This window comes from Geosmithia morbida (genome assembly GCF_012550715.1).
Source record: "Geosmithia morbida isolate 1262 chromosome Unknown scaffold_13, whole genome shotgun sequence".
NCBI classification, from domain to species: Eukaryota; Fungi; Ascomycota; class Sordariomycetes; order Hypocreales; family Bionectriaceae; genus Geosmithia; species Geosmithia morbida.
This window is the reverse complement of record NW_023336200.1, coordinates 781701-790971: the sequence shown is the minus strand read 5'-3', so window position 1 is coordinate 790971 and position 9271 is coordinate 781701.

The window sequence follows — 9271 nt, the reverse complement described above, 5'->3', positions numbered from 1 at the left end:
GGGGACAAGACATAGTATTCGGGTGAGTCCGCCCCCAGAGTGCGACATTATGATACGGGTAATTAACTTGTGATATTACCCAACCAAGCTGGACCTTGTCTGGTTCGAACCATCAAACTTGCCCACTTGTCTGCTCTCTTTACCCTCTCCAGCTGGCTAGCTGAAGAAAGAGGGGTGGGAAAAAACTTCTCACCATCGATACTGTTACTCGTACTTGGCGAATTTGACACATCATCTGTTTTCTTTTCCTCTTTTGTTGGTGTGCTCCGTAGTATTATTGTATTACTTGTAGAAGAAGGAGGAGAGGGAGAGAGGGGAAAGACAGATCCCTGCTTCTAAGCTGACTTACCAGGATACAACGAGAGCGGATAGCTGATCCGGAACGGAGAGCAAAGGAAAGGATTCGGGAGAGAAGGGAGGAAGTTCGTGAGATTGATGGGTGATGTATAAAAGACAACAGATAATTCTTCTAGGCGGGGAGGCAGATAGTCATTTCAAAATGGTCATCGGCGTATTTGCGCATAGTAGTAATACTCCTCTACCAGTAACCGTTATGTATTATTACTATCCGCAGCGATACTAATAAGATGGTCATCTGTGAAAGTACCAGTATTGGTATTAGCCTAACCCCCGAGGGTTGACGGGAGTGGCTGAAAGTGATGGACAGTGCGCCGTCATTCCTCCCAGCTCGTACTCGTACAGATAGATACACATGGCAAGGGCAGCAAGTTTAATATCAGCAGACAGGGTATAATAGTACATGGAGTCGAGTGATGATACCCTGGAAGGAGATCGCAGGAGCATACATGTACGTACATGCAGTATTTTCCCTGCGACGGACATCACCTACCTTGCTGTTAGTTTGAGGATTATGCAGAGAGGATCTCAGGGGGGGGGGGGGGGGGAGGGGGCTGCCATGCCTTGTGTGTGGCATGCTAGACGACGCAACGCGTTGCTGCATGCTTTGAGGCTCTTGGCCATTTTGAACGCGAGAAGGGGGCTTTCGGAGGGGTTTCTGTCCGCTCGCTGCAATGCGGGTAGACGGGAAAAGCCACTATCTTCGTCCCGAGCCGAGAGTTGCATACGCATTGCCTAAGGGCCCATCTGCAGGACGGAAATCGCCACCGGTGCCTACGAGTATTACTAGCAATGCCATGCGCAGTTGTCAATGGGGAAGACGGGAATGCTGTTCCCGGACGAGTACGCCGTACGAGTACGATTACTCTCATCGACAAGATCTCGAGCACACTTTAACCTATCTCATCGGTCAAACCCGACCGAGAACCCAACAGACAAGCGAGGACCGTGAGAAGACAAGGGAAAAGGAGAGAGAGGGAGGGAGGGAGGGAGAAACATGGCATAGACGTTCGGACCCTCCGCAAAGTCCGATCGCACATTCCAATCGACTCGAGATACACGTGTATGACGCGACACTGCCACAGGTATCTGTCTCATGGGGATTCCACAAACTGAGACAATATAGCCGAGCAGCAGTACGGAGTAGTAGTGGCAGTAATCCAATATTACCATGATGAAAGTTGGCCAGGGACCGGGACGGCAAAGTGCGAGGCGTAGCAAATGAGACAGGTCCGTGTAGGCTTTTAGCAGGCGGGCGGACCACCAAGGATTTGTCGGAGCATGGTTCCTTCCCATGTCTCGATGATTTGACGAACCAGCATCGTGCGACGCCCGTTTTTGAGAGAGAGAGAGAGAGAGAGAGAGCAGATCACTTGGACAGGGAATAGTGTGATCGGGGAAGGGCGGGGAATTTGGCGAGGGAGTGTTGCGACCTAAGCCGGAAGCCCAGCCTCCCGCTCAATCCCTGCCACTCCGTACTTATACTCGTGATAAGTTTTATATTGCAACCTTGTCTGGACCGATGCTGACATTGTGAGACCTGACGTGGGCGACCCTTGAATTACGGAGCATCACCGTACCCCATCCATATCGTTCATATCGTTGGCCAATTGCGGCGTAGCAGGTACGGTGTAATATTAGCAGTAGTACGTATCGTATCGCTTTTGGATGGGATCCGCGATGGAGAGAAAGACGGCAAGGGCAGCAGGAAAGGAAAAACAAACATGGGTAATAATGCGGGTTCGTACGTCGTAGGGCCCTTGGAAGGGGGGGGGGGGGGGGGATGTCGTGGGTTGTGTAGTTGGCTGCCGACAGTGAGAGGTACCGGTACATTCGAGCGGTTTTTGACATGGGGGAGGAGGGGTCGGCTGCTTGTTCGTTGGTCGGTGGAGACCACTTCACTGGGGCTGCGAGCAGGAGCCGGAGGGCGTCAAGTTCGTCCTCGGCGGCCGGGACTGGGGTTGGACCCGATCCAGGAAGGCCGCAGGGTCCCGCAACGCATACGCACTGGCCTGCAGACAATTCGCGCATGGCCGAGGCGTGTCCTGTTGCCGAATGTCTGGAGTACTGATGGCGGTGGGTGGTGGTGATTGCTATCACGACTGGCATACATGTGCTGCCGTTGCCGTTGCCATTGCCGTTGCCGTTGCTACTCAGCACTCCGTACTCGTAGTTAGTCGTAGTAGTGGAAGTAGGAGGAGTAGTCGGACTGTGCGTGTTCGCATACAGTAGAAGAAGAAGAGGGGAGTAGTAGAATTGATGCCTCAGGCCAGCTGTGTATCTACTGGTATTGGTATATTGCTAGGCGGTATCATTACTAGCGATCAATAATAGGAAGGGAATGAAAGAAAGTATGGAGAAAGAAATCGGTCCGTCCGCTTCGAAATGGCCTAGGGGAAGCGAATAAAAGAAGCAGGAACGGAAGGCCGACGATGTGGGTAGGTGCGACTGGGTGGAAAACAAGGAAGGTGCACTTTCAATACAACGACTTTGGCCGTGGGTGTGGTGCGCGGCGCGCGTGTGTATGTGTCCCCTCTCTGCATGAACTGCGGACCATTAGCATGTACGTCATGATATAGGCGCCCATGTCGGGATAACAGGCTACATTTGCATGATGGATATTATTAGCACACGGAGGATTGTATCTTACTAGTAGCAGTACAATCCAGTAGCCTTGGGTTCATCCTTTAGTATTAACTGTAGCAACAGTAGTGGCATCACGACTCGGATTCGCACTAGAGTACAGATACTATTGTCGTCCTTGCCATCGTCACTAGGTCTGAGCATGATGCGACGTGAAACAGGAAAGATCATGGAAGAGAGCTGTCGGATGAGAGAGAGGATCGACTACATTCCAATCACTGCCTGCCATGCATCCTTAGGGCTTACAGACGGAAAGTTTCCGGGTCATTGGGACTAGCAACTGTACAGGTATCCGTAGAGCATCGACTGTTCTACTACTACGGATGTAATGTACGGCTTAGCTATGGACTGTACGCTTATTGCTTATCGTTATATAATCGTGCTCGTCTTGGTCTTGTCCGTCGAGAAAAAAAAAGGTAAAGCCGAGCCGCCAGAACTTTACCCTGCGTCGGTCGATATTGCTCAGTTGTACATTGACCATCAGGGTTTTTATCATCAGGGTCTAACAAGAAGATGACGATGTAGCTTACCAGCTCCTCCTTGACATATAACCGGCTTTTGTACATGAGCAATATGTATACACATACATATGTATGCACATACATACATACATACTTACATACATACACACACACATATATATATATATATATATGTATATACGTGATGCTACGGGAATGATGACCACTGCATGATTTCTTTCGTCATGCCGAGCTACATATGCGGTGCCCATCATGTAGTACCAATATACACAAGCTGCCCGCAACCTCTCTCAGGTGTAGCCACGCTGACCTGATTGATAGCGTTGATGTAGGAAATCTCCCCTCCCCCCTGCAGGGTTTAGCACCTGCACCTTGTATGTGTGTGTGTGTGTGTGTGTGTGTGTGCGGCTTCTCCTTTGTTCTTCTGCATACCCGGAGACATATTCATCATGGGTGGGCGCAACAACGTGGCTCGATTTTTTTTGTTCTTCTCTCTTTTGGGGCGTTTAGTCAAAGTCTAACCTTCATTGACGTCATCGCCACACAGCACACCGCTGTATGCCTGCACCACTAGTAAAATAATATCAGTTACTACAAACCCAAGGCAACCACGACTATCAAAACCTCGGGACAAGATAGAATGGTGAGCCTTCAACGGTCTCCTGCCTTCGCCACATTTCTCATCAGAGAAGAGAAAAAAAAACAAACACCCAGCGCAGCGGCCTGATAATGATATTCATTGACCTTGCAGCATGCAGCCTACCTGCAGGCTCCATATGCTGGGAAACCCCCCAAATCTCGTCGACTCCGCTTCCCGTTTGTTCCAATCCTCCCCCCTCCTTTGCCGGCATTACCTTGTGTTTCCCTAGAGTGCGTACGCCACACACCCAAGAGCAGCGGCAGCCGTCAGACTTGCTTTTCTTCTTCTTCTTTCTTTTTCATCTTCTTTCTTTTTTTTCTTTCTTTTTTTCTTTTGTGCGCACGAGCGAGTGTGCCTTGTGTGGGCTATTCTTGTTTCGTCCAATTTGCTTTTGCTTTCTGCATTATGCTAGATGGTCATGATACTAGATTTAGCCCCAGCGGAATCTTGCATTGGCTGTTGAAGGGGGGGGGGGGGGGGATTCCCACTTTTCCTCTACCAGTAATACTCGTATACGGTAGGTAGGCCTTTAGATGTACCACCTCTCGTAGCTGGGAGAAGAGAAATGGATTCGTATCGAGGGTTGTAATATTAACCACATGGAGCTCGTAACATCCCACGTCATACGTGGTTAGCAAATAGACATCGAGGGAGGACAAGTCTGATGTGATGTAACAATATCATGGCGTCTTTTTTTTTCCATCTTTTTTTTTCTCTTCATCTTTCATCTTTCTTACTCTTCCTTCTCTTCCTCTCACTTATCCACCTTCCATGGACCTAGACCATGGATCATGGTGTAAGGGGAAATAATAAATAATAATAATAGAGAAATAAGAAACAAGGAAAGAAAAAAATAACGCGGCGGCCAAGGTCGATGTGGTTAAGAAAGTGGGGGGGGGGGAGAGAGAGAGAGGGGGGGGGGGGGGGAGAGAGAGAGAGAGAGAAAGAAACAGAGACAAACTCAGACAAGCCCTTGACTCTTGGCCCTTGACCCTTGGCCCTTGGACCTTGTTCTTGCGTGTGAGCTCATTGCTCCACTTCCCTTTCTCTCCTCGGTACGACGGTAAGTCGACCGGCCTAGCATTGTTTCCTTTTATCCTTTTCTTGTGGGCATGCACGTACGAGAACCGACCGGAGCAGAATCTCGTGGTCAGGGCGAGTTTATGAGTAATAACGGCCCCGCACGAGTGAGACCTTTACTTTTTCTCGCCCCTCTTTTGCTATTTACAACTCGTCACAGATGTCACGGTTACCGCTAGTATTGATGCTACTACTATCACCTAGGACAGGCGGTGCTGCTACGTACTCGTAGTAGCTGATCACTCAAGTATCTATCTGTACCTGTAGAGAGATGTTCGTACTAAAAAAAAAACCCCCAATTTGGATGGCGCCTCGGGAGCTAAAAAAGACAGGGAGGGACCCTCGACTTACCACCACACCCTCCTCATTTACGACTAACATGCTAGTATTAATAATTAGGAGAAGCAGAGTAATAATACTCAGGACAAGAATCAGAAGAATCAGAAGAAGAAGCGGTGTGAAACACCGTCTGTGTTTGCCCGACGGGTGAGAATTGTACATGCCAGCCACCAACATATTCTCTTTCCAATTCCTTTTCTTTCCTTTTCTTTCTCTCTCTTAGCGTGCACCGAGTATGGAGATGATAGTCCTTTTGATTGTCCGTATAGAGAAAAAACAAAAAAAGGTCTAGCCAGGATGTAATACAGTATTGAGACGGGAAGCACGGCATTGCACGAGCAGGTACGGGATGCTGTACCCTCGCAATGATGCGTGCTGGGTCTTCACAGAACGGCTACACGGCGGTTGCTTCTGACACCACGAATCCGGAGATGCGCAGATGTGCACACAGCTTTACGAGGTCCATCGTTACCTTTATGTGTGCGTGCAACTCGGGGTTCCAGATTGACGACCTCTCTTTCTGTTCTACAGTGTGCATATAGATTATACTCAGCAGTGGACAGCGGAAAGATGGCGGCGAGGGCCTAGTCTAATACTGCGCGCAGGTAGGGAGTACCAATGCCAGCCACTGAGTTTCTGGTGGTGAACTTGAATGTCAAGACGCAAACTTGCCCTCTCACGAGTACTACCTAGTATTAGCCGCACAGCTTAGTTGCGGAGGCAAAGAGGAACAAGAAACAGAGAACATGAAACCCCCATACTCTTATATGTATGTGCAGTCGATGATACTACGACTACTGCAGGTGGGTTACCACTGTCCTGGGCCTCGCAGCCTAGTCTATACGATTCGCGCGCGCGCGCACACACACACACACACACACACACACGCACACACACACACACGCATACACGCACGCACGCACCCAACTAACCACACGTGCCTGCATCTTGCATGGGGATATATAGTATAGAGAAAGAGAGATGACTCTACAAAAAGGGGGGGGAGACAAAATTAAAAGAAGAGACGAGACTGTCTGGAGTGCAGCGGGAGTGGTGCATCAAGCAGCAGCAGTGCCCTCGCCTTGCGGTTGCATGAGGTCATGCAAACTTGTTTTTCCTGTCCTTGATAATACTCGTAACACAGTGTGGTTATTGCCGCGTATTCCTAGTTTACTTTTTCTCTGTCGACTGCGTCCTGGTAAGTCATCTTCTCTTGACATGTGCATATCTGTAAGATATCAATTACATGTATTACTCCCCCCCCCTCTCGTACATGTCCAGTAATAGGTGATGAAGTAAGAATAATAAATCAAATATCAATCTTATTTCCAGATCCACCACCGTTCAAGTGTATATGATCGAAGATGCCTGAACCGGGGAATACTGCCGCCCAACAAGGAGACGGGCGAGCGAGAATTTGGCTGAGCCGCAGCCGCAGCCGCTCCTTTTACCGTTGGACTATTCCCCCCCTCCCCCCCCCCCTTTCCTCTCCTCGCTCCTGTCCCCAAGTACCTAATATACGAAGTAATATTACGGTACGGTACGGTTGTAATGGTGACGTTGATGAACTGGCAGACGCACCAGGGGGTCCCGTGAGAGTATCTCGACACTCATCAACGTAATGATAGTAATACTAGTAGTGGTACCCGTAGTATCATTAGTACTCAAAGTGTGTGTGTACTCGTACGGAACAGATCACGATGGCCCCGCAATACTTGTTCGTACGAGCGGCAGCACACAAAGTCGTACCCGTTGTGGGAGGGGAGCCGTGTGTGTGACTTGTCGAGTGGTGGCAGGGATGTGTGTGTGCGTGTGTCGACGAGTTCTTACCATGATCCGTGCTACCGTATGAGGACTCATGAGTATCAATGTATCGACCATCTAGTATTATCTAGTATTATACCGAGCAATAACGACTGATTTGTATGTATATCGGGGAGGTTGGAGAGATTTCTATACCATTTCCATCCTCTTTCTGTCTCTCTCTCTCTCTCTCTCTCTCTCTCTCTGTCTCTGTCTCTGTCTCTGTCTCTCTTTCTCTCCCTCCCCCCCTTTTTTTTTTATTCTTTTCTTTTTCCATCGTACGACTGAGTCTGCTAGTACTATTAAAACCACTACTAGTAGTAATCCATCCCTCTCTACCCCGTACCGTCATGGCCATCTCAACAAGGGACGAAATGTTTATCAACCACGGTCCCCAAAGCAAGGACCGGACAGGCAAGACAGTAAAGCCTATGCACCGCCGCACAGTACCTTCCTCACCCCCCCACTCATCCCACCGCCAGAAAGTACAGAGTATTAATTAACTGGATACTAGCAAAGAAAAAGGAAAAAGTATACGGTACCACAGACGACACCTCTCAGCTCACACACGGCACGAGTATTGTCTACTAAATACAAGCAGCGCAGAAAAGTACATGTGATAATAGATAATACATACATCCCATTGTGTGTGTGTGTGTGTGCGCGCGTGTGTTGTTGTTGTTGTTGTTGTTGATGTTGTTGTTGTGCGCTGTCACGCCAGCATAGGTCAGCCATCCCCCCGCTCATGGGGGCCTAACCAGATAGGATTCTATACTGCGACGCTGATCCACAAACCTCTGCTCTCCGGACCAAGACACAAAGACCCCTGCACCCATACTGGGTTTTCCCTTTCCCGCTGCTCCTTCTTTCCCTCTTCCCCTGTCTTTTAACCCATGACCCCCACCACCAGCTTGTTCTTTGCTAAGAGAGGGAGGGGGGGGAGAGAGAGAGGTTGGTTAGGTTTTTTCCCTCTTTCTTTCCTGGGAGGGTGGAGGGAGGAGGGGGGGGGAGGGGCTTACTCGTCCGTCCACCTGAAGCAAAGATCAGGGGTGGTAGGGTCCACTCGAAGGAGGCGTTGCCATTCGTAGCAGCGCGTTTCCTGATATTTGCTCGTACAGAGTACTGCTACTATGGAGTATTGACGCTTGTCCGTCTGTCTATCTGTCTGTCTATTGTCTGTGATACTACTGCTACTGGGTAGAATCGGTGAGTATGACAATGTGCAAGGCGGATGGCAGATCTGCCGGGATTCATGCGTACATGTAGATACTCGTACATTGCAGCTAAGTACGAGTAAGAAGCATAAGGACAGCGAACAAGGTAAACAATGCGCCGTCAGAAAGAGAGAAAGAGATCTCCCAAAGTTAGGCCCAATCAAAGGGGGGCCTGCCAGACCTCGCATCGCATCGCATGTGCAGACGGCAAGCTGTACGGTAGCATGTAGTCTGTAGGTAGGTACGTGCTTCCATAGGGCATGCCGCATTGTACATTTACTGTGCATGCTATAGTATACGCTGTACGAGTAAGAAGCAGTCACTACGATTCTCTTGAGAGGGGTACAGGACAAGAATCCATGGCAGATCTTTGCATCGTCAATGCTTGTTTACTCTCTGAATCTCCCGCTTTCTCCAAGAGTTGCCACTACATGTAATACTGCTGCTGGTTACTGTACTGCTTCTTACATCGGCTATTCACCTCCTTTTCTTTTTTTTTTTCCGTCTCCCTTCCCTTGATACCAAAAAAAGAAAGAAAAAAAAGTAGACGAGACACGCCGGAAGAGACCCGTCTCTTTTTTCACACCGCATTGCGACTTTTTTCCCCCTTCATCCTTCTTAACTAGGGCATAGACACACACTTGCCCCGGGGTACGAGTACGAAAAAAAAAGAAAGTGGCACGGTAAACTTGCCGGGGTGGGAAGAGACAAGA